We start from the raw sequence: 24,390 nt of genomic DNA, 5'->3' as shown, positions 1-24,390 counted from the left end.
TGACATCGAATTCTTAGTGTAAAAGGGATGGCATTTTGTTTTGTGTTTCTTTTTCAACTCCCTGCTTTACAAGCGTGGGAATAAGAGTAGGGATTGTACGTTGGTATTCCCAGTTCTGCAGATAACTTGTTCTGTGACATGCTTCATTTTCTCAAGCTGTACAGGTAATGCCTACAGCGATGTTATAAAGATGATTGATGTTTTCAAGAGAGTTAAGAGATCTCTTGATGAGCAAATACTGCAGAGGTTCAAGCAATAGCTGAGGTAAACTCCAGACCTAATTAACTTCTGGAAGGTATGCATTCATATGCAATTGTAGGCAGGAGAGACAGGTTGAGGTGTGGAGGGATGACTATACACTGCTTCTTAACTTGCCACTAGAGAGCCTTGTGGGAAACTTGCAGTGCAATCCTGTGTATGTTCACTCAGAAGTGAAGTTCAATAAAGCTGTGAATAAAATTGCAGCCTTAATCACAAAACCCAAAGGTCTGGGTTTATCCAGACAAAGAAATGCACATGTGACCTTTTGTGAACAACCTCTGTGTGAAAACAGAGCAGGTAGTGCTTTTTCACCCAAGGACAAATCACAGGGGATATTCTTATAGTGGTGGCCCATGTATAAAAATGCAGCACATGCACATTCAGAAATGGATACGGTCTGGGGTAAAATTGTTGCATACTTCAGCTGGGAGCTTAAGAACTATACAACTATTTCCACAAGCTCAATGAGCCTTTGGCTTGGTATTTTTGAATGGCAGCCCTCCCCCATCTAGGGTGGCAAACTGATTTTGAAATGTAGTTGATTTTCAAAAGCAGCTAAAGTGATAATGGCAGTTGGGAAGGGAGGGGGTTTTGCTGTCTAAAGAACACTATTCAAAAGTTTGGCTCTGCATGCACACATGTCGTTAAACATATTTAAAGTAGATCTTTGATCCCAGCCTTGATATAGAAGAAACTTTTTTGGATGATATCTCTGGTTTTGACATTCTCAGTTATGCAGCAGAGTTCATTATATGAACTTCCCCTTCTTGGAGCTTCTGCAATAATTATGAGTTAAGCCAAATTTCTTCGGAGTTCAGACTTGGCTTCTGATTTGTTCAGCCTTCCTATCATTGGTTTTTGCCACAGCTACTGCTAGCCCCTTCTCTTTCTTATAAAGTAGGACAGCTGCTGCTGTAGCTTTCATTTGATACCTGCATTCTGGGTGCCAAGACTCTAGGAAATATTGTCTTCAGTGTCTTTCATAAAGACCCTGGAAGATACATTGAAAAATACAATTCCTAGCGATTTTGCTGCCTAAAATACTGTTGCTGTATGAGTGCCTAACCACAGTACCACTTACTCTTATCTGGAAGCAATGGGAATAATGAAAAACTTTGAGGAAAGCAGCAAGCCTTGGGCATTGTCATATTCCCAGTGACATATTTGAGAGCATAGCCCAACATGGAATTTGGAAAGGGTCCAAATTTGAAAGAGTAATTTGGGCCCTATTCCAAGCCAAGATAAATTAGCTTAGTTTAGGTGATCGCATTCCGGATTGGGTCTATTGCTAGTGGCTTGGTTTGCAGGTCACATCACTGTGGTTTAATGTGAACAAGCACTACTCCCCGCCACACTGACAAAACAGCTAGCATCATTCATGGTTTGTTTCCTCCAAACAAACCAGAAGTGGTAGCAAATGTTTATGCTTGGCTTACTATTTGTGGTTTGTTTGGAGGAAACAAACCATGAATCTAGGTTCAGACAACATGATAAGCCAGGCTCTTGCTTGCTTTGTCTGTTCCATGACAGTAGCAGGAATCAGGGAGGAACACTGCAAACTTTTCAGCCATGTTGGTTCACATAATACCATAGTTTGTTTAAAACAATGGTTTATTATGACATTTGAACTGGGCCAGTGACAGAGACCCTTCAGTGCTCATATTTACATGAACATGGTCATGTCCCTGTCTTTGTCTTGGGGATAGTCATCTTTTGTTTGCCATCAAGCCTTGGTATTCAGAGGTAATAATAGTCTATAAAAAATAATGTAGCTTACTAGCTACAGGCAGTATTTGATAAAAGTATGTTCAGATACATAATATGAGAAGGAACCTTGCAGATACTTGGCACTGTAATAGGAAATTTGCTGAGCATGATAGCTTTCATATGATAACAAACTATAGTGTGTGATCATTCCTTCATATACGTTCCTGCAATAGATATTGAACGAAGTAGAGCTACTTTTAATGGGTTGTTTGGTATATGTTTAGCAGTTTGAAAGCACGTCAAGTGTAAATAGATAAATAGGTACCGCTCTGGCGGAAAGGTAAACGGCGTTTCCGTGCGCTGCTCTGGTTCATCAGAAGCGGCTTAGGCATGCTGGCCACATGACCTGGAAGCTGTATGTCAGCTCCCTCCGCCAGTAAAGTGAAATGAGCACCGCAACCCCTGAGTCGTCCATGACTGGACCTAATGGTTAGGGGTCCCTTTACCTTTATCTTTGGTATATGGATATATGATATAATCTGGCAATCTACATGGGAAGTAGTTTTTGTGTGTGTGCAGATTTTTGGTATGGTGTAACCTTAAGTGAATTACCACTTGTATATGTATGTGAATTGTTATTGTAGGTTCCCAAGTTATTCTGTATTGTGATTCTATTAAAGGTTGATAATAAAGGATATTAATGGTTGAGCCTCCAGAAAGGGAGGATATGAGCTCGAATAAATGAATGTGTATGTTCTTGAATAGCAGTAGTGAAGCGTTGCTATACTTTAGGTTTACCTGTAAGTATTTAATAATGTCTTCCACTAGGATATAGCTAACAGTTTTATTGTTTCACTTCTAAAATCCAATTCTGTATACCCTCTGAAACACTGAAAGGGAATGTTTCAGCTTGTGTAAAGTGATTCAGTAATACTGCCTCATACCAATTCAATATTTGATGATAATGTCTTGGCATGCAGAATTTATATATCTGGTTCCGTCTTTTATGTGACCCCATATGATGCATCTTCTGATTAACGTAGCCTTTCATCAGCTATAGCTGTACCAATTTTGTTGAATGCCCTGTGGTGTTAGGGAGTAAATATAATATGTTACACTGTTAATTTGGCACAGATGTTTTAAAATAATTGAACTTCCTATGTTAGCAATATAGACAGACCATGCTTCCATTAGTGGATTTCAAAGAACATAATGGTTTATCCTGGAATACTTCAAGTGCCCATTTTTCCTTTCTGAAATCTGCATACGGTTTGCTACAACTGTGCTAATAATGCCTACTCAGCTCTTGCAAAACTTGGTCACAGTTTCTTCTGTTCTGAGCAGAACAAAATAAAATAAAATACAAAGAATCTTATGGCAGCTGCATAAATTAAGTATTCATTTTGAAGCTTGCCTCAAGAAAATGTAAAATGTATGAGCATAGCCAGCTGAGTTGCAGCATGCTCGTTTTGCTTTCTAGTCAGACTGAAGCATCTTTGTAGTGTGTTGAAAAGCGTCATACTTAGCCTGCCACTGCTGGAGTTGAAATGATAATTTTAGAGCAAGCGAGCAGAGGAATGCATATAAATTTCTGTGTGATCAATAATGAGCTCAAATTGAAGCTACTGGCTTAGTACAACAATTACCAGCATTGACAGAAGAGCTATTGAATGAACAATGCATGCAAATCAAAAGGCAAAAGGGGTAGCATTTTAAAAAAAACAACACAGAAACTAACCAATTTGGTGATATGTTATGTGAGTGACATATAATGTTTGTAATCTTCTATGGAAGGTTGAAAAATGGGTACTCTTCACTTGCTCATTGAGACTTTGGGTGGTCCAGTTTTCATACTTGGGTATGCTGCTATTTTCCTGCTATAGAAAATGAATTTAAGACTATGCTTTTTATGCATACAATGATACCCTATGCATGCTTTCCTGGAAGTAATTCCCTGTGCATTTAGTAGTGCACTTAGGATCACAGCATTTGTCATCCTAAAAGAATAATGAATTGGTATAGTAATTTCCTACTTGGCCCTAAACCTGAAGCCTCTACAATTTTTGTGCATGTGGATAATATTGTTTCTGCATTCAGATCACTTATCCTAACATTTTCAGATTGAAATTAATTCAGAATACTCTGAAATCACCGTGTCCTGAACCCCTGGCGTACCTGGCAGCAAGTTCTCCCTGGGGTATACAGTCCCCAAAAGTGCAGTTCCATAGAACTCCTGAAACATCCAATCCAAGGTCATCCACATGGAAAGTTGAGCAGACACAGCACCTCAGCTCTGCTTCCCTTTTATACCTTGTGTGTTGATTGCAACTTCTGGGCTTGACGAAGCATGTGACCCTCACCTAAGCCTACTCTATCTGAGGACTCTCCCAGAGCTAGTGAGCTGGGCTATGCACCCTTGCCTGTCTCTGCCTCCTGGAGTGCACCTCCTACTGCTCCCTACGCCTCAGAGCTGACTGTGTTTGTGGAGACGGGGACCCCTTTGGCTCTGGTGAAGGATCCTGTTCCTCTGGTTTCGGGGCAGCGACCCCCATCCTCTCGCCACCCCATGAGTGTTCCGCTCTGGGTTCCTGTAGCACATTCACATAGTGGACAAAAAGTAAAAGAATGGCTGTTGCACATTATGGAGTATAGCGATAGTGCAGGAAATATACTGTATCTGCTAATTTCTTTACTAGAGCTGTCCACATGTATTGTGAAGCTAAACTGTGGCTTAACACAGGGGTGGGGAGCCTGTTAGGCAAGATCTTTACTTCTCCTCTCTCCATGGACCAACTCTCATCTATTCATCTCCCCACTTGTTGAAGTTGACCGGCTTAGATGGGGGAAGGGGTCTGCTTGACCAGCGCACTCCCTGCAGGAAATGTGCTGGGGAAGCCTCATCCAGCAGTTGAACCTGGGCCATCAGCTGACATCACCCAGCAATTTCATCTGATGGACGGTGGCCATGGTTTGGTATAAATGACTTTGAAGGCCAAATTGAACCTCCTGGTGGGTCAGGATTGGCCTGTGGACTAGCAGTTCCTCTCCCCTGGCTTAGAGCGAACAAGTAAGCATGCTCATGCCTGGCTGCTTTCCTGCTCTGTTCCTGCTGCTTTGGTTTGGAGTGAGATCTGTTTGGTTTAGAATGAGACGAACTACGGGTTCAGATGTAATGCTTAAGCCAAACCAAGGTTTAGCTCCTGGTAGCATGGTGGTTGCAGGAATGGCTGCCGTGATTTTCTCCCTTGGACTGGTATGTTTGTTCATTCATGCTAAGCCAAATTTTAGTTCAGAGTTATGTGTGAACCAGGCCAATGTATGAAGAGGACTGAAAAGGTTAATAGATTGCTATAATCCTGTTGTTTGCAGGTCTACAATTTTAAGCCTGAGTGAAGTAGCAGCAATATGTGCAGATTGTGTTCATCATATTACTGAATAATTGCAAGTGTTTCCCCTGCCTCTCAAAAACCAATCCAAGGCCTGTGAATTGGGTCTAGTATGACTAAATGCCAGCATTTTTCTTTCTAGAAATAAACATTTATTCTTAACTAAGTCATTTCTTAACTAGAGTATTTGATACTGTGAGTGTTCCAAGTTCAACAAAAGACTCCCAACTTTAAAAAAGGAAGTGCATTTTACAGCCCATGCAGTAAGTTGTGCTCTGTGACAACAATTTCAGTTTTAAAAATAGAGAAGTGGCTCAAGTCCTTTGTTTGAATAAATGAGAAAGCTAAAACTAGTTGACTCTTGAAACTCAAATGCAGCTGCTAATTATAACTCACATTAAAATATTTTGAAAAAGAAAATATATGCAAGGTTTGAATAAGGAGAATAGAACTGTAAGCTGAAGGTTGTTCTGAATGCTTGTGTGTGTGTGTGTGTGTGTGCGCGCGCGTGCACGTGCGTCTGCACTTACTGAGTGGGAAGGGTTTTGCGTGTGTGTGCATTTAGCGTATTTGAGCCATTAAAAAATGTCAGCAGTTTCCTACAGGCAGCTCTTGCTGACTCACATGTCTGCCTGCAGCACAAGCTACCTTTAATTTAAGCTGTGCACAATAGGAGAGCACAGACTCAAAGAATGTGAGAGAGGTGTTTTGTTGCTCAAAGGCTATTTTTAAGTTCCCTTTGCTGCGGCAGTTTCCTTCCTCATTAACACAATACAACTTTCTTCTTCTTCATTTTAACATCTTCAGATCGCTCTTTAGATGCACATTTCAAGCAAAGATGCCCACGTTTGCTGCACCCCTGCTGATGTGGGGTGGCTCCTACTGATGTTTTGTAGAATGTGTTTGTCTGTCTTGGGGGCTGCTTTACACATTGCATGACAGCACACCTAGGTTAAATGTTGAAAGCATATTTGACATGGAGATTCATTTAATCCTTTACCTGATTACAGCAGCCATGTTTCAAAACGTATTTATCTCACTTACGCTTTTCAATTTTAGATGCATATGTGCCTGTACACCCCCCAAGAAAACCTCCAAACCACACAGTGATCACAGGTAGTGCGTTTCCATGAGGATCTTGCTGGTTTTTATGCCTATTGGATAATTGCAGATCGTTACTGCTCTTTTCTCCTTTTCCCCTTTTCATTTATTTGCTCCCCTGTTTTCTTTCTTGCCAAATGAATTCCTCATTAGTTACAACAGTGAATCTTGATTGCATAGGTATCTGAGTACACACCTGCACAGCAGTTTTTCATGCTGCCAGAACAACTAGAGAATTCCTGAACAGGCTTTTCTTGCAGCATTCCTCTGTGTAGCACTGTGCCTTCTGGCCAGTGATTCCCACAATGGAGGGCCGTTCGTTTTATGAATGGATAGGTGAGTGCATGTGGCCTGCCGGAATTCAGTGCACTGAAAAGTTCATATCTGGTCCCCTGTGATCTTAGGCAGGCATAATTTCACCATAGGATGGTGACCAGCATGATGCTAGTTCTAACTGTCAGGAGTAGATTAAATCCCAAAGTCTCATTATGCTCCTGTGGATTCAGCTTGCTTCATCTTTCCCAAATGGTTCTATCTGTTGACATAAGAGCCTCCTTCCTTCATAACAGAACGAATAGTTGGTACATACTTTGAGTTCTGTCTGCACAGGTTCTACATCTTGGTTGGCACATGGTCTCCTGTCTGAAACGCTCTTACCCGGCATATTTTTTGCTTTAAAAACTGGTTGCACTGGAGGCATGCAGAAGTATAGTTGAACCCATGGGATCTGTTCCATGCATGAGCATGATTGGTGTACTAATATCTGCATGGTGTCAATGGTTTGTGGTGAAAGCCAGGGTGCCTTTGCCACACCATTACACAAAGTGTAAGCTGCTCTGTTATACTGGTATTCCATTACACTGGTATTGCCTCACCAGGGGAGTTGGTGGCGCTGTGGTCTAAACCACTGAGCCTCTTGGGCTTGCTTATCAGAAGGTCAGCGGTTCGAATCCACAAAACGGGGTGAGCTCCTGTTGCTCTGTTCCATATTCTGCCAACCTAGCAGCTCGAAAGCACACCAGTGCAAGTAGATAAATAGGTACCGCTGCGGCAGGAAGGTAAATGGCGTTTCCATGTGCTCTGGTTTTCGTCATGGTGTTCCGTTGCACCAGAAGCAGTTTAGTCATGCTGGCCACATGACCCAGAAAGCTGTCTGCGGACAAATGCCAGCTCCCTCGGCCTGAAAACGAGATGAGCGCTGCAACCTCATAGTCTCCTTTGACTGGACTTAACTATCCAGGGGTCCTTTCCCGTTTATTGCCTCACCAAGGTCTGCAAATGGCATTTAAAATTATAATTCTGAAGGTTAACTAATTGTTTAATTGTTCTGCCTTTACAAGAGTGTGTTGCTTATGATGTTGCAGGCCAACTGCTAGATTTTAGGAGTGATCCCACTTCTTTTCTAGATAGCAAACTAGAGGCTAGGACTGTGGTGTTTTTTTTACTACCTGCAATATTGCAATGAAGTTGGCAGCACCTAGGAGTAAGAGCTTTCACACTTATGGCACACAGGCTGCCAACTGGGATATGACATATAAAATCACAATGAGGGAGATAACATTAAAGCAGGCTTCACCAACCTGGCGCCCTCCTATGTTTTGGTCTATGGCTTCCATCCAGCCCAGCCAGCTTGTCTTTTGCTAAAGTGCAAAACATCTGTAGGGCCTCACGTTGCAAAGGCTCACTAAATAATGGAATCTCTCTCAAAATTTTGAAAACACGTTTGTTTGTTTGTTTGTTTGTTTTTAAAGAATAAAAATGGTTGGGAAACCTTTTGTTATACCTTGATTAAAACTTAATAGGGTTGCCTCTTACCGGATAAACACTGCTTATTGGGCTATACACAAAGCAAAACCAGTTGACCTGAAGAAGCAAGCATTAAGAACCAAAGCGAATTCCCTTGTTTTTAGGCAACTCTTATTAGGTCTCTGTAATCTGTTTGACTAATGATTAAGAAGGGGGGGGGGGTATTTATTTATTTATTTAAAAAACCCTGAGTGCTGTGGAAGAAGTGAAATAAATGGATATTCTTTGTATCCTCCAATACATAATGACTCATTGGTTTCAGGAGGTTTTCTACTTCTAATAATAAATCTGTACAAAAGTCTTTAAAAATCTGTGGTGCAAGTTCCTACTCATAGTGAAAGGTTGGAAAACTTTACATGAAGAAGCACTCTTTTTTTCTTTTAAGTCAATCAGTTATTATTTCTTTGGTTAGTTGAACAGTTACCTTGCGTGGTATGATTGCTATATCTGTTCCTTAAAAAACAAAGAGAAGGCTCCTACTCTCCCCTGGGTGCTAGCTGCATGGTTAAGAAATATGCATAGGAATGGAAAATATATAGATTCCACTGACTTGGCAAAGCATAAGCTGGAATATCCTCCTTGATCCTGTAGTCCTGTTTCCAAGACAGGCAGAGGGGGAGTCACATCTAAGTTTCCCTGTTAAGCCTCTGCTTCTTTGTGACACCATCTGCACAACTGCTGTTGCAGTTTCTTTCACTTCTTTGGGTATTCAGGGTATTTGGCTACCGAGTTCTTCTTAAATTACTTAATAATACTTTTATGCATGTGTAATCCTATAGGCAAAGTGGCTTCTGAAACTAGGGAGTTGGAGGTCAGGAATTCCTCACTAGTGAATTGGAGGTTACTGGAAACAGAAGTTGGACACAGGACAGATTGTTTCATTTATTTATATACCACCTCTTCACCTCTTCTTTCAACAATCTCAAGGTGGGGTACATGGTTCTTCCCTCCCTATTTCATCCTCCCCTGTGAGATAGGTAAGACTGAGAAACACCCTTTATGGTTTGTCAGCTTCATACCTGAGTAGGGATTCAAACCCTAGTCTCCCAAACACTAACCATTACACCGCAGTGGCTTCCAGTGTTCTGTCTAAGTCAGGTAGTGGACTGTTCCTTCCTATAAATTAATTGACATCCTGCTATGGAACTCTTAATCACTTGTGGGGGTTTTTTGGTTCTATGATGTGTGCTTTACTCAATTATTTCAGTTTTGGGAACTATTGAAGGGGGAAACAGGCAATAGCTGGAGCAGGTATCAATCATGTAGTTAAAGTTAGATTTTAAAGCACAATATACAGGGTGAGTCCTTTAAAAGAGGCCCTGTGGATAGAGTACACATGTTCCACGGGGCCTCTTTTAAAAGACTCACCCTGTAGTAAGCTATATGCTGCCCCAAATTCTGTAGATTGGAGGGTTGGGAGGTACATTGCCACCCTGACCTTTTAAACAATTTGCTTGGAAGTAATTGATTTTGAGAAAACATAGTTATAAGTGGCATTGATGAAGCCATAGTTGTCCTCAAGTGTAAATCTTTTTAGGTAGCCTTAGTTTTCTGAATCTGCAACACAGAGCTTTGTTATTTGTTCAAAACATTTATATACTGTTATTCACCCAGTTTGGATTTCAGGGTAGTTTACGCAGCTGGTGAGACCCAATAAGGATGTGAGCAAGATAAGTGTTATTATGATTATCTCATAATATTTTACATGCTTTTATAGTGGCCATGGAATGCATTTTAGAATTTTTTTTGTATGGCAAACCACATTCTTTAGCGCTGTAAATATCTGTTACTGCTATCAGCACTAAATATTATCTCCTAATGTTGAGGCATCAGATCACCTACACAGTGATCCCAAGTATGTTATTTAGGAGTAAAATATATTGAATTTTGTGCATCTCAGTTCCTGGGAAATATACTTAATATCCCAGATTTAATATGGTAGATTGAACAGTAGCTTATGAGTGCTTTTGGCTTGCTCTGGGAAAATATTATCAAGATGCAGTTATTAAAAATAACTTAAATGTATGATTCAAAGTTTATGACGAGAGTTGTATTTTCTCAATGCAGATGAAACAATAGTATTTTTAAAGGCTCCTATAGGAAATTGCAGACACTAGATATTTTATCCATAGATGCTTCATCCATAGACTTAATTGTGGCAGTTACAGTACTGTGTTTAGAAACATGCTGTTTGTTTTTTACTTGGGAGTATTATTATGGGCTTGTTGAAATAACACTGGTAGGAGGGAAAGCAAATTCTTTCTTTGGAAGGGACATGATACACTGTAATCATGCCAATGTATCAGAGAGAAGTCAGTGTTCAATATAGTTGGGACTCACCACTGAGTTATAGAAATTTTCTGAGTGAATAAGCTTCCAATGGTGGAAACAAAATAGAAGAATAACACCTAACTGTTGGGTTTTGTGGAGACCAATAGGTGAGTTATTTTTAATAAAAGGCAAAAGAGTAAAGTTAATTTAGTAGAACTTGCATGCACCTACACATGAACCACTGCCATAGGTGCATGATCCTAGCAAAAGATAATTAACAGTTGGCTCAGTTGGTTAGAGTGTGGTGCTGATTATGCCAAGGTTGCAGATTCGATCCCTGTATGGGTCAGCTACATAGTCTTGCATTGCTGGGGGTTGGACTAGATTATCCTCAGGGTCCCTTCCAACTCTGTGGATTTACAAAGTTCTGTGATTTACGAATATTTATACCCTCACCTACTAACCAAAGTTTACAAGTAGAAGTGTAGTTATCAATGAAATGTAAGAATGGTGGCTACTCAGAATATATTATTCTTTAAATTCTTCATGGTCTACTATATGTGCAAGTATTGTGCCTATTTTGAAACAAGGGAACCATTTTCTTAAGAAGGAGCTCTGTGCAAAATCTTGATCGGAGACCAAGTTCTCCAAATAATAGATAATGAGAAGATTGAGTATTGAGTGTTGTCAGTTTTATTCTGTTCTGTTTATGCTATTTTTCTGTTCTTTGTATTTCTACGCTTAATCATGTCGATTTGAAATAATAGCTGTTGGTTTTGAGGCAGAGATAGATAGATAGATGATAGCTGTTTTAATACTTATATGTACCCTGCCTTAAGACCTTTGAGTGAAGGATGGGCTATACATCTTTGAAATACATACACATACCATGCAGGAGGGTATTTTCATATTCCTGACATACCTTCTGGTGGTTCATGACTGGATTTAGGACAGATTTCTGAACTTCATGTGCAATCCAAAACCATATTTGCATTCAAATCAAATTGATAAGGAAGCAAGTCTGTTTGACCTCTGTGCACTTGGTTCCAGATAAAAATACATTGAAATATTGGGGTGTTAGTTATATAAGCTTCCTTGTGTGAAAAATAATGACAAGTTGTGCAGAAGCCAGAATGAGTTGAGCAAAATTAAAGCCCATTGATCTCAGTGGGATTGAAGAGTACTTAATTCTTTCTGGATAGCAGAGTATGCCTGGCAGCATATTTACTTTTACCAGTGTCAAAAGGGAAGGAGGAATGGAAAGAAAGGGGCTAATGTGTTTGGGCCTACAATATGCTTCAAGGTATGTAGTTGAGGGCACATGGAATTCAAAGCTTTTTTTTTTTAATTGAAGGGAGGAAAGATTGGCCCATTGATTCCCTACACAGAAACCAGCGCATAGGCTTCTTGTATTGTATGAAGTGGGCTATGGTGCAGTAAGTTGGTCCTCTCCCATGACATTAAAAAGCACAGTGAAAGGGACCAAATAGAAGCTAGTTCTCTTTCCCCTTCCCTTCCTTTGAGAAAATTGTTTGAGTCCATTCACTGCATAAAGGACTTTCTTCTTGTATGAATGGTCTGTCATATGCGCTGAAATCCAAAATGTTAATTAGGTGGCCTGATCCAAAAGAGATGACGTCCCTGCATTTTGCAAGTTGTATAAACTTCTGCATTTTGCTCTTTTCTACTTTACAGTTTGTTCACTGGAGCTGGAATTTAAGGGTAATGCCATACATACGGTAGATATAAGCATCTGTACAAAGAATTCATTTGCCTACATAGGCACAATGATGTAAAACTGTAAGAGAGAGAAACAACAGTGACCTTACTGTGGGTGCCTGCTATAGACCGCCAAGCCAGACTGAAGACTTGGATGATGCCTTACTAGAGCAGATTACCAAACATTCAAAAAGGAGAGAAATAATAATCATGGGGGACTTAAACTTCCCCGATATCTCTTGAGACTCAAATTCTACCAAGAGTGTAAGGTCTGACAAATTCCTCCATTGCATCGCTGACAATTTCATTTCCCAGGTGGTGGGAGAACCAACAAAGGGATCATCTATTTTGGACCTGGTCCTCAGCAAAAGGGAGGAACTGATTCATGCTTGGAAACTTGGGAGGAAGTGGTCATGTTCTCCTGAGTTTCAGGATGCAGAGGCAAGGGAAAACTGAGTGTAGTTGGACATGCATTCTGGACTTTAAGAAGGCCAATTTCGAACAGCTGAAGGAGTTACCAGGTGTGATCCCATGGTCAGAAATACTCAATGAGAAGGGAGTCCAAGAAGGATGGGAGTTTCTTAAAGGAGAAATATTGAAGGCCCAAATGCAGCAGATAATACCAACAAGAAAGAAAAGTGGGAGGTATCTAAGGAAACTGGTGTGGTTGCATAAGGAGCTTACAGATGAGCTGTGTGTTAAGAAGGGCATGTATAAGAAATGGAAGAAAGGGGAAATCACAAAGGAGGAGTATACACGATTAGCCAGCAGTTGCAGGGAGAAAGTCAGGCTGACTAAAGCTCAAGGAGCTCAGGCTTGCAAGAGAGGTTAGAAATAATAATAATAAAGGTTTCTTTGGTTATGTCTGAAGTAAGAGGAAGAACAAGCAACTGGTAGGTCCTTTGCATGGGAAACATGGAGAAATGCTATTGAGTGACAGAGAAAAGGTGGAACTACTCAACACCTACTTTGCCTCTGTTTTCACCCAAAAGGAAAGCGGTTCCCAACCTGGTGATAACAGAATAAATGATGTAAGGAGGGAGCTGCAGCCCAAGATAGGAAAAGAGGTAGTAAGGGAACACCTAACTACTTTAAATGAATTCACATCTCCAGGACCTGATGAGCTCCATCCAGGGGTACTAAAGCAGCTTGCGGATGTAATTTCAGAGCCTTTGTCTATTATCTTTGAGAATTCTTGGAGAACAGATGAGGTCCCTACAGACTGGAGATGGGCAAATGTCCCCATCTTCAAAAAGGGAGGAAAGGAAGACCCAGGTAACTACCGACCAGTGAGCCTGACATCAATAGCAGGGAAGGTCCTAGAATAGATAATTCAGGAGTTAGTCTTGTGAACAATTTAGAAAAGGATGCTGTGATTACTCAGACAGCATGGGTTTCTCAAAAATAAGTCATGCCAGACCAATCTGATTTGTTTTTTTGATGGAATTACAAAATTACAAACAGGGAAATACTGTGGACATAGTGAATCTTGATTTCAGTAAGGCTTTTGACAAAGACCCCATTATATTCTTACGAGGAAGCTGGTAAAATGTGGGTTGAACGAGATAACTATTAGGTAGATTTGTAGCTGGTTGACTGACTGAACCCAAAGAACTCATTAACGGTTCCTCATCATCCTGGGAAAAAGTGACAAGTGGGGTGCCGCAGGGTTCTATCCTGGGCATAGCTGCCCAGTTGACAGCTAAAGCCACAGAAGACAGAATCAGAATTCAAAATGACCTTAACCAGATGCACAAATAAAGGATGGGGGACACCTGGTTTCCACACTTGGAATACAGTGTCCAATTCTGGGCTCCACAGTTTAAGAACGATGTTGACAAGCTGGAACGTGTGCAGAGGAGGGCAACCGAGATGATTAAGGGTCATGAGGAGCGCTTGAAGGAGGTGGGTATGTTTAGCCTGGAAAAGAGGAGACTGAGAGGAGATATGATAGCCATCTTCAAATATCTTAAGGGCTGTCACATGGAGGAGGGAACATGCTTGTTTTCTTCTGCTCTGGAGGGTAGGACTTGAACCAATGTCTTCAGGCTGCAAGAAAGGAGATTCCGACTAAACATTCGGAAAAGCTTTCTGACAGTAAGAGCTGTTCAGCAGTGGAACACATTCCCACAAGAAGTGGTGGACTCTCCTTCCTTGGAGGTTTTTAAGCAGCGGTTGGATGGCCATCTGTCATGGATGCTTTAGCTAAGATTCCTGCATTGCAGGGGGTTGGACTAGATGACCCTTGGGGTCCCTTCCAACTCTAAGATTCTATGATTATTTGAGTATGTCCTACGTTACTATCCTTTCCCTTTCCCATTCTTAATCCTGTGGGCTCAGCAGGATCTGTGACTCATTTAGTTATCTTTCTCCTATAGTTGCTCATCCGCCACTTGAGGTTTACCTTCAGCTTGGTGGAATCTGATGACTAATACTTAATAAGAGTAACCACCACAATCTCAGTTGATATATGCAAGCATCAAGAAAACAAACAATATCCAGTTTAACCATGTCATGGTTTTGAAGCTAATAGAATTTGGCATGCTTGCTTAGTTGACTTACAACATAATTGCTTTGTCTAGCCCTGATTATTAATATAATAGATCAAGGGAAAATATCTGAACAAAAAATATGCAGCTTCATGCATTCTGTATCGTGCTTATATTACCAGCACCCCAATGTTTAAATTTCAGTTTGCAATCCAAAGTATGTATTCTGTTTTCTGTAACTGCATATACTGTGTATTCTCAGTTAAATAATGATTGTGCCACCCAGAGGCTTCACTATATATACCTGAAAATAAATTATTAAAATAATCAAGATACTGCCATAGATTTAAGACACTTGCACATTCTTTAGGAAAGTAAAAGGTAAACGACCCCTGGATGGTTAAGTCCAGTCAAAGGTGACTATGGGAATGCGGTGCTCATCTCACTTCAGGCCGAGGGAGCTGGTGTTTGTCCACAGACAGCTTTCCAGGTCATGTGGCCAGCATGACTAAACCGCTTTTGGCGCAATGAGACACCGTGATGAGTGCCAGGTGCAATGGAACACCATGACGGAAGCCAGTTCGCACGGAAATGCTGTTTACCTTCCTGCTGCAGTGGTACCTATTTATCTCCTTGCACTGGTATGCTTTCAAACTGCTAGGTTGGCAGATGCTGGGAAAGAGCAATAGGAGCTCATCCTGTCACGGGGATTCGAACTACTGACTTTCTGATTGGCAAGCCCAAGAGGCTCAGTAGTTTGATCATGGTAGGTTGTCACTGCTTCTTAGCCTTTTTTAAAATAGCATGAAAGGCATGTGAAATACTCACACACAAAAAAGAACTTTGGAAGTAATTCACTTGCCAGCTAGTTCTTTTTCTTTCTCTTCCCTTTTGGATAGCTCTGTTTTAAGCCATTTTCTTTGGGTATCTCTCTTCTCTTTTGGCTGATTTCAGATCAATTATTCACATGAAGCTAACATCCAGCATTTTATACTGAACTCACTTGACCTGATCAATAGGGGAAAAAGAGAGATAAGATTGTGTCCTCCTTAATACTTTGAATAATTTAAATGTTTGCTAAAATCATAGTTTTTGTGGCTTGATCCCCACAAGGTAGGTATAGTACTTAGGATCTGAAACAGCAGACAAGGAACAAACTCTGTTCTTCCATCTTTCTACTTGTATTTCTCTTCTTTACAGAATAGGAGACCGCCTGATATTTATTTACGTTGTTATTTTCAGCAGCTCAGAGTGGTTGATAAGACACATCTGTGGCACTCTTTTATCCTCACAACAGCTCTTTGAAATACAGTGGTACCTAGGGTTAAGCACTTAATTCGTTCCGGAGGTCCGTTCTTAACCTGAAACAGTTCTTAACCTGAAGCACCACTTTAGCTAACGGGGCCTCCCGCTGCTGCACAATTTCTGTTCTTATCCTGAAGCAAAGTTCTTAACCTGAGGTACTATTTCTGGGTTAGCAGAGTCTGTAACCTGAAGTGTATGTAACCTGAAGCATATGTAACCCGAGGTACCACTGTAGATTGGGCTGAGAGACAATGGCTAGCCTAAATTTACCCAATGGGACCAGAGCTAAGTGGTGATTGGAACCTGGATCTCCCCAGCCCCATTTCAGCATTCTAACCCCAGTACCATATTACAGGGACCCATATGTACACCACCTTGAGTTTGTTCAAGGAAGAGAGGTGGGATATAAATGAAATGAAATCAGCACTAAAGATCTCCACTTTTTGCAATGCTCAGTGTGTTGTCTGATTGTACAATAGTTAGGACTATTTAACTAAAGAAAGCCACGGGTTCTTCCAGGTGAGTGCTTAATTTGCTAACAGGTCACTGAGATATTGTTGGTAATTTATTGTTGGTTTTGGTATATGAAAATAGTAAATCCAAAATAAATGGGGAATTAATCCAAGGTGGCATTTTGATGCCAGTGACATTATGTAGATACAGTCGTACCTAGGAAGTCGAACGGAATCCGTTCCGGAAGTCACTTCGATTTCCAAAACCAAATTGCAGCTTCTGATTGGCTGCAGAAAGCTCCTGCAGCCAGTCAGAAGCTGTGGAAGCCCCATCAGACGTTCTGGTTCCAAAAGAACATTTGCAAACCGGAACAACCACTTCCAGGTTTGCGGCGTTCGGGAGCCAACACTTATGAGTTCCAGGGTGTTCGACAACAGACAATTGTACAGTGGTGCCTCGCAAGACGAAAAGAATCCGTTCTGTGATTCTCTTCGTCTAGCGGTTTTTTCGTCTTGCGAAGCAAGCCCATTGAAGGATTAGCGGATTAGCTATTAGCGGTTTTTAGCGGCTTATCTGCTGATCGGATCAGCTGATAAGCGGCTTAGCGGCTTAGAAAAAGGGGGGGGGGGAACCAGCAGGAACTCGCAAGACATTGTTGTCTTGCGAAGCAAGCCCATAGGAGATTCGTTTTGTGAAGCACCTCCAAAACGGAAAACTCTTTCGTCTAGCGAGTTTTCCGTCTTGCGAGGCATTCGTCTTGCGGGGCACCACTGTACTGCAAAAAACTTAAATGCATTGGGAGCACCAATCCCACAACAAACACCTGTCTAGAAGCACCCTGAATATATAAAAGACCATAGTTGAAGTAGCGCTCTTGATGTTGAGTTATATGAAAGTTCTGTCTGAGTTGCCAGTGCTTGCTGTTTAACATATATGAGTCATCCCATCAAGTTGCTGTCTTAAGTCATTAATATTAATAATTTTGACTCTCCCTAGCTGCACATGTTTGGTATCATGTGTGCCTCAGTGACAAGGGAAAATACAGTAGGGGTGTGGGGATTTTTATTTTTTGGAGGGGAGAGGGAACAAATGACTGACTAGCCAGACAAAACTTTGATCTAGTAAGCTTTTGACATATATAATCCATAAACTGATGTAGAAGGAAGGAGGGACTAGCTGTCTGCCCATGCAATACATAAAGAGGCCTAACTTACAATTTGAAAAACTGCAAGTTAAGGTAATAATGAGGTATTACAAATTCATAATGTCTTGAATGCAGTGTTATCGTAATGTAAATTACTTCTGGACAAACTGAATTGTCTGCAAGAAGACAAGTGAAACATTCCACCCATTTGTAGGCCTGAATTTAATAAAATGTGCTAAAAGTCCCCAGACTTTGCCTACAGGAAGAAAAAACTGTCCAATTTGCACCAAACTTTTAGTGTCCATTTTTACTAGACAGCTGTAAATTAGAGCCAGGCTACATGTTGAATGGGACACGGGTGGCACTATGGGTTAAACCACAGAGCCTAGGACTTGCCAATCAGAAGGTTGGCGGTTCGAATCCCCACGATGGCGTGAGCTCCCGTTGCTCGGTCCCTGCTCCTGCCAACCTAGCAGTTCGAAAGCACGTCAAAATGCAAGTAGATAAATAGGTACCGCTCTGGCAGGAAGGTAAACGGCGTTTCTGTGCTCTGCTCTGGTTCGCGAGAAGCGGCTTAGTCATGCTGGGCACATGACCTGGAAGCTGTACGCCGGCTCCCTCGGCCAATAAAGTGAGATGAGCGCCGCAACCCCAGAGTCGGCCACGACTGGACCTAATGGTCAGGGGTCCCTTTGCCTTTACTGTTGAATTCATCACATCAAAACCAGCCACATTCAAACCTGTTAAGAATTCATAAGGTCCTCCAGAAACAGAGTGCAAGCTAGAGAGGATCACCAGCAAAACACAAAGGAAAACAGGAGCAGCTGGCCAACTTTCTCCAGTCATTGTGCATCTGTGCTCTAGTGGCCAGTTGCCCATCATGGCATTGTGGATGAGAAAGGACAATTAGGAGAAAAAGCAAATCAAGATGAACAAAACAGCTAGAAAAGCAGCCAGCGAGATTGACCCTGCCGTGAGGCTGAGAGAAAAGCTGCTGCTGCTGCTGCTGCTGCTGCTGCTGCTGCTGCTGCTGCTGCTGCTGCTTCTTCTTCTTCTTCTTCTTCTTCTTCTTCTTCTTCTTCTTCTTCTTCTTCTTCTTCTTCTTCTTCTTCTGTCATGAAAGGGAGGCAGATTCTTTGTTGTTTCACTTACTGTATTTCTGCTCCTGAGGAGAGGCACTTTCTGCTTCAGGCTCGGAAATAATTTGATTAGCCTTGGCTAACCTGCAGCTTGACTGGTGAGGGTGAAGGCATTTGCTGTTGTTCCTCAGGAAACAAAACGTAGGGTCTTCTAGTGGAAATCTGGGCAGAAAAGTTGTTCAGCTTTATTTTTTTCGGGGTGGGGGGGAGGGAGTTATTGAGCTTTAGTTCAGCCAAAAGTTGTTGAGCTTTTTTGGCAAAATCGCAAAGAAGCCATTTTTGAGCTTCTGTGTGTGTGCCTATCTATAGTCTTATAGAGAACACTTTTTGCTGGGTTACAAATATTAGGATAGCTGACGTCACTACCAAATGGCACTCTCCTTACTGCACCCTGCTCTTTTTATACTTGTGAGTTTTCATTCTATTTTCTTATGCAGAGGGATATTGTGTTTGGGGTTAGAAGTGGTTATTTCAGTTTTGAAAAAGAAACCAAGTCTTGCTAAATGCACAAATCTTTCCACATGCTCTTTGAGTCTTTGTTAATGTGCATTATGAAGTAACAGCAAGTCTATCTTCTAATACATCCTTTTTCCATCTGATGTTTGGATATTTCCCACATTTCCAAGTGATGTCTGCTGATCTAGTTAATCTGAGCACATACTACAGTGACACACATACCCCAACTATATGGAGAATCCGCCTCTTCATAGTTCCATCCTTATTTCAAACATTGTGTTTTATCAATATATTGTGATGTTTAACTGGTGATATATTGTGATGTTGAAAACCAGATATTGCCGAGCCCTAGTGGGAAAGGGTATCACCCTTTCATCTTCTTCCTTCTGTTCTACATACTGTATTTTTCGCCCTATAGGATGCACTTTTTCCCCTCCAAAAATGAAGGGGAAATGTGTGTGCGTCCTATGGGGCGAATGCAGGCTTTTGCTGAAGCCTGGAGAGCGAGAGGCATCAGTGCGCACCGACCCCTCTCGCTCTCCAGGCTTCAGGAAGCTATCCGCAAGCCTTGTGAGCCCGTGGGAGTTCGTGCGGGCTCGCAAGGCTTGCGGGCAGCAGCCTGCAGCCCGGAGCATGGGGCGTCCTCCGGAGGATGGCCCGTGCTTCGGGAAGGTGTCCACAAGCCTCCCGCACCCGGCAGGAGGTCCTGCCGGGTGCGCGAGACTTGGGGCGGCAGCCTGCATCCCGAAGCACGGGGTGCCCTCTGGAGGACGCCCCGTTCTTCGGGAAGGTGTCCGCAAGCCTCACGCGCCCGGCAGAGGTCCCGCCGGGCTTGCAAGGCTTGCAGACAGCAGCCTGTTCTGGGGGCTGGGGTCGGGGGAAGCTCGGACTTCCCCCGCGCCAGCCCTGCGCCTGGGGGGAAAATAAATTTATTTTTCTTTATCCCCCCCAAAAAAACTAGGTGCATCCTATGGGGCGGTGTGTCCTATGGGGTGAAAAATACGGTACTTTCCAGATTGGGGTGTAGCAACCACCTTTGCCTGCTCATAACAAAGCATGTAGGCTTTGCTGGCGTCAGACAAATTCCTCAAGGGTACCACTGAGACTATGGGCACCATGTTGGTGACCCCAGCACTAAAAGGCTAATATGAAGAGAAAATAATCTACTGCTAATGTGAATTCTTTGGATGTAGTGTCAACAAGTCTATGATGATTCATAATGGTGTGTTTTAATAATGATATTGTGGGGAGTAGAGTGGTTCTGCAGTTAGACACAACCTTTTATTTTTAATTATGTTTCCATAAGTGACCCTCCTACTTGAACTCTTGAACTTGGAAAAGCATTTGTGCCCTGGAGAAAACTCTCAAAAATGCTGCAGATCCTGGATTTCTTAAAAGCCAGTCTTTCAAGGACTGGGAGGTGGGGTTTGTTTGGTTTTTTCATTCAGAATGAAATCCCATTCCAGGATCTTAATTTCTTCAATGTGTATCAATATGTGGTGATTGCTGGCTTTATGTAATGATTGCTGGGGGGGGGGGCTTGTCATCTGGGCAGCCCAAGACCTCCATACACCCTACCCAGACTTGCGCCCCGGGAAGGTCATTTTGGTGCTCCTAACACAGTGATTTGACTTCACGCCCTCAAGTGCACTCCATTGTCTCTTGAGACAGATGCCACAACAAATGTTCGTGATAGAGAGTTTTTCTTTCTTTCTTTCTTTCTTTCTTTCTTTCTTTCTTTCTTTCTTTCTTTCCATTGAAATTCTACCAAATACTGTAAAAAATGCTTCATTGTGAATCTTTTCTCTTTGGAGGGAAGGCTATTGTGCTATTTCCTCCCATCTCAGTTAAAGTGAGAGTTTGTCGGGGTGGGGGGAGTCTTATTTTTCATGAGGGTCTCATAGTCCATTAAACATAAAATTGCATAGTTGGCAATTTCTATATCAATACCTTAAACTCATCATACATTAGGTATTGTTTTAAAAAACCAAGTGAATGTGGCCATCACTAGCAGAATCCAAGGGTCACAACAGCAAATATTTTTAAAAACGTTGTAGTGAAGCCCTATACTGAGGCAGTTTCTTGGCAGAAATACCTTTCAGCGCATTCAGAAGTGAATTTGGAAGAGAGATGAGGGCCCTTTAAAAATAAATAAATAAATAAATAAATATTTTGTGGTTGACTCTATAATGTAAGCATTCTAACGAATATCCTTTTTGGTTGCAATTTACAGAGCTGGCAGCCTAGTCAGTGATTCACTTTGCAGGTGCAGTTCTATTCAGTTGGATAAACCACTACTTTAAATAATCGCTCGAGTGAAACATAGCAGTTAAAAATGGCATTTAAATGTCTGCTTTTCTTTTTAATTCGTCCAAAGTTCTCTTTCTCCCTTTGATATTATGCCCATATATGCCTCGTGACGGTGGGACATCTCTGGACTTTTTGAAATATAAAACATTTCCCAAGCATTCTCTTAATACTGTAGTGATTCTGTAAACCATCTCCATAGATTATTTGGGCTTGTCTAAACAATTTATATTGTTTGCCAGGACTTGAAAGCCTTCACATCTTTTCTGAAATAATGCAAACAGGCAAAACTTCTCTTAAAAGTGTGTCTGAAGTGTTCTTCTAGAACTTGGTTACATAGCCAATTGTCACAAGATGGCACCTCTTTAATTTTCTGCAATCTCAATTTTGTTTGTGTAGTAACTAAGGAAAAGTATTGTGCTTAGATCTGGGAAACTCAGCAAGTGGCCCTGGTCAAGATTTCTGTAAGATAGAAATGCTGCCACAGGCCCTGTGGAGAATAAGACAAAATATAAACATAACAAATAAAGTAGCCTTTTACATCAGAGATGGCTGACCCTTCAAAATTAAGGTGTCTGTACTTTAGTAACATTGAGAGGATTTCGGTAGGTGAAGTGTTATGTGGAAAAAAAGGTAAAGGTAAAGGTACCCCTGCCCGTACGGGCCAGTCGTGTCCAACTCTAGGGTTGCATGCTCATCTCGCTCTAGAGGTCGTGAGCCGGCGCCGTCCGAGGACACTTCCAGGTCACGTGGCCAGCGTGACGAAGCTGCAGCTGGCGAGCTAGCACCAGCGCAGCACACGGAAACGCTGTTTACCTTCCCGCTATAAAGCGGTACCTATTTATCTACTTGCACTTAAGAGTGCTTTCGAACTGCTAGGTGGGCAGGAGCTGGGACCGAATGACGGGAGCTCACCCCGCCGCGGGGATTCGAACCGCCGACCATACGATCGGCAAGTCCTAGGCACTGAGGTTTTACCCACAGCGCCACCCGCGTTATGTGAAGCAAAGCCCCAGGAAGAACCGGGCATTAAACTGGTTGCTGAATCATTTAGACGCATCTTACAAGAATAGAAGATGAAATAAGCCTTTGTCTACCCTTCATTAGCCAACCTGGTTTGCTATTAATGGCAGGGTGATCAAAATATGTTAAGGAAAAATTAATCCATGTTGGCCCAGGCCACTTTCCTCTTTGTGGTAACCCATGCCTAATGGTCACTGTGAACTCAAAGATTGCATCCCTCTTTGCTCCTCTGCTAGCAGCAGATCACAACCCTTAACTTAGTGCTAGGTCTGACCATAGTTTTGCACTGAACAACCATGATTGGTAAGTGATAAAAGGAAATTTGGTTTTACCAGTCAGGGTTTGTTAAGAGCATAACAAATCACAGTCTCAGATGTTATGATCTGCTGATTGCACTAGGAAAGAAGGGAAGCTGGGACCATCTATATGTTTAGGTAAACTTTTAACTATTGGTTGCTGTGTTGTATGAATGCTGACACAGTCTCATTTGGAGGTTTTTAAAAAATTGATTCCCCCACCTCATACCCACTTTTTGAAAAGGACGTCACTAGAAGACCATGACTGGACTTGCTAAAGGGATCAAGGAAGGAAAAAGTAGGGAAGATAGGAAGTAGCTGAAGTGGTATTGTAATGATAATATTCTTACTGATTATAGCTTTGAAATATTTAGATTCAGTGGGAAAATGAAGGAGAATAATTTCAACATTTTTGTGTGTCGGGGTAAGACTACACGTTATGACTAGAGATGCATATGTGCATTTTCAAGGCACATTTTCAACCCCAACATTTTTGGAAATAACAGCTGGGTGGTGTGATTCAGGGTGAGATCACGGTGCCTGGGTTAAACTTTTTCACTGTGCACCCCAGCCCATCCCATGCTGTTGGTTGTCTTGTTAGTAACAGCATGTGACCATACAGTGACTAATTCTAACATGGAATTGGAGAGGACATGCAAAAAGAGACCAAAAAAGAGAGGCGAGTTTACATTTAAAAAACCCACGTGTGAAATCCTATAGTTTACCACTAGAGGTTCTGCTTTTAAAAATGCCTGTGGGGGAGGGGGGAAGTATTGTGAATCATGACACCAGAAGGTAAAAAGGAAGCTAATTTTTCCCAACACCACCCTCCCAGATGTAATTTGTTCACCAGTGGAAAAGACTCGTCAGAAGAGCAAAATCTCATTGCTTGTCTCTCTGTGTGTTTATCACATATATTTTAAAGTCAACATTACTCTGTACCTTTACAGAAGATAAGTTCTGTCCTGCTTAAAATAATTTCCCAATATTCTGTTGAGATAGTCTTTAAAAAAACACCACCCTCATTCAGGTTAATAAATGGTAGCAAAACAGTTTTGTGACAATGATTTGCCCTTTACACAACTTTTTGTGCAGATGCTTATGGCGATGTGTGTACTCTGTGGTTGATGCTGTGCAGCTGGAAATTACGTGGGAGACTGCTGGCTTCCTCTGAGACAGTTACAGGTGGCCAGATGTGGGTGGGGTGAAAGGAGGAGAAGCTGTGGGAGAGGCACAACACCCACATCCTTTGGCACACACTGCAAGAAATGTTACTGTTTGTTGGCATATGCTTTGTGTTAGAGCAGGTTTGATTTGTGCTTTTTCTTTCACTGTTTTGGTCGAGTGAGCATTTGGTTTCAAACAGCCCCCTCTTTTTTTACTTGAGTGAAATATGTATTAAATCATCTATAAATATTTTGATCCAGCTTGGTGGATTGATTTGAGCTAGGATGACTTTGGCTAAGATCCAAAGGTGCTCTGCATTGCATCAATAGAAGTCATTTCTGCTTGTGCAAGGTAGATACT

The 24,390-nt window shown here is 41.8% G+C and overlaps 1 protein-coding gene across 4 annotated transcripts in view; it reads left to right on the top strand.

Moving 5' to 3' along the window:
• BACH2 (BTB domain and CNC homolog 2) overlaps positions 1-24,390 on the top strand; it is a 230,420-nt gene that overhangs the window by 67,545 nt on the left and 138,485 nt on the right. Inside the window, exon 1 of one of the 4 annotated variants that reach the window (XM_083497528.1) lies at positions 9,046-9,238. The exons of the other annotated variants lie outside the window; for them this stretch is intronic. The gene's annotated coding sequence lies outside the window, so the exon portion shown is untranslated. Of the gene's footprint in view, positions 1-9,045; positions 9,239-24,390 lie in introns of those variants that run through there. 4 annotated transcript variants of the gene reach the window in all.

The sequence above is a fragment of the Podarcis liolepis genome, assembly GCF_965112155.1.
Source record: "Podarcis liolepis genome assembly, chromosome: 3".
Classification (NCBI taxonomy): Eukaryota; Metazoa; Chordata; class Lepidosauria; order Squamata; family Lacertidae; genus Podarcis; species Podarcis liolepis.
The sequence above is the reverse complement of the archived record's forward strand: the minus strand, read 5'-3'. Positions and strand labels throughout refer to the sequence as shown.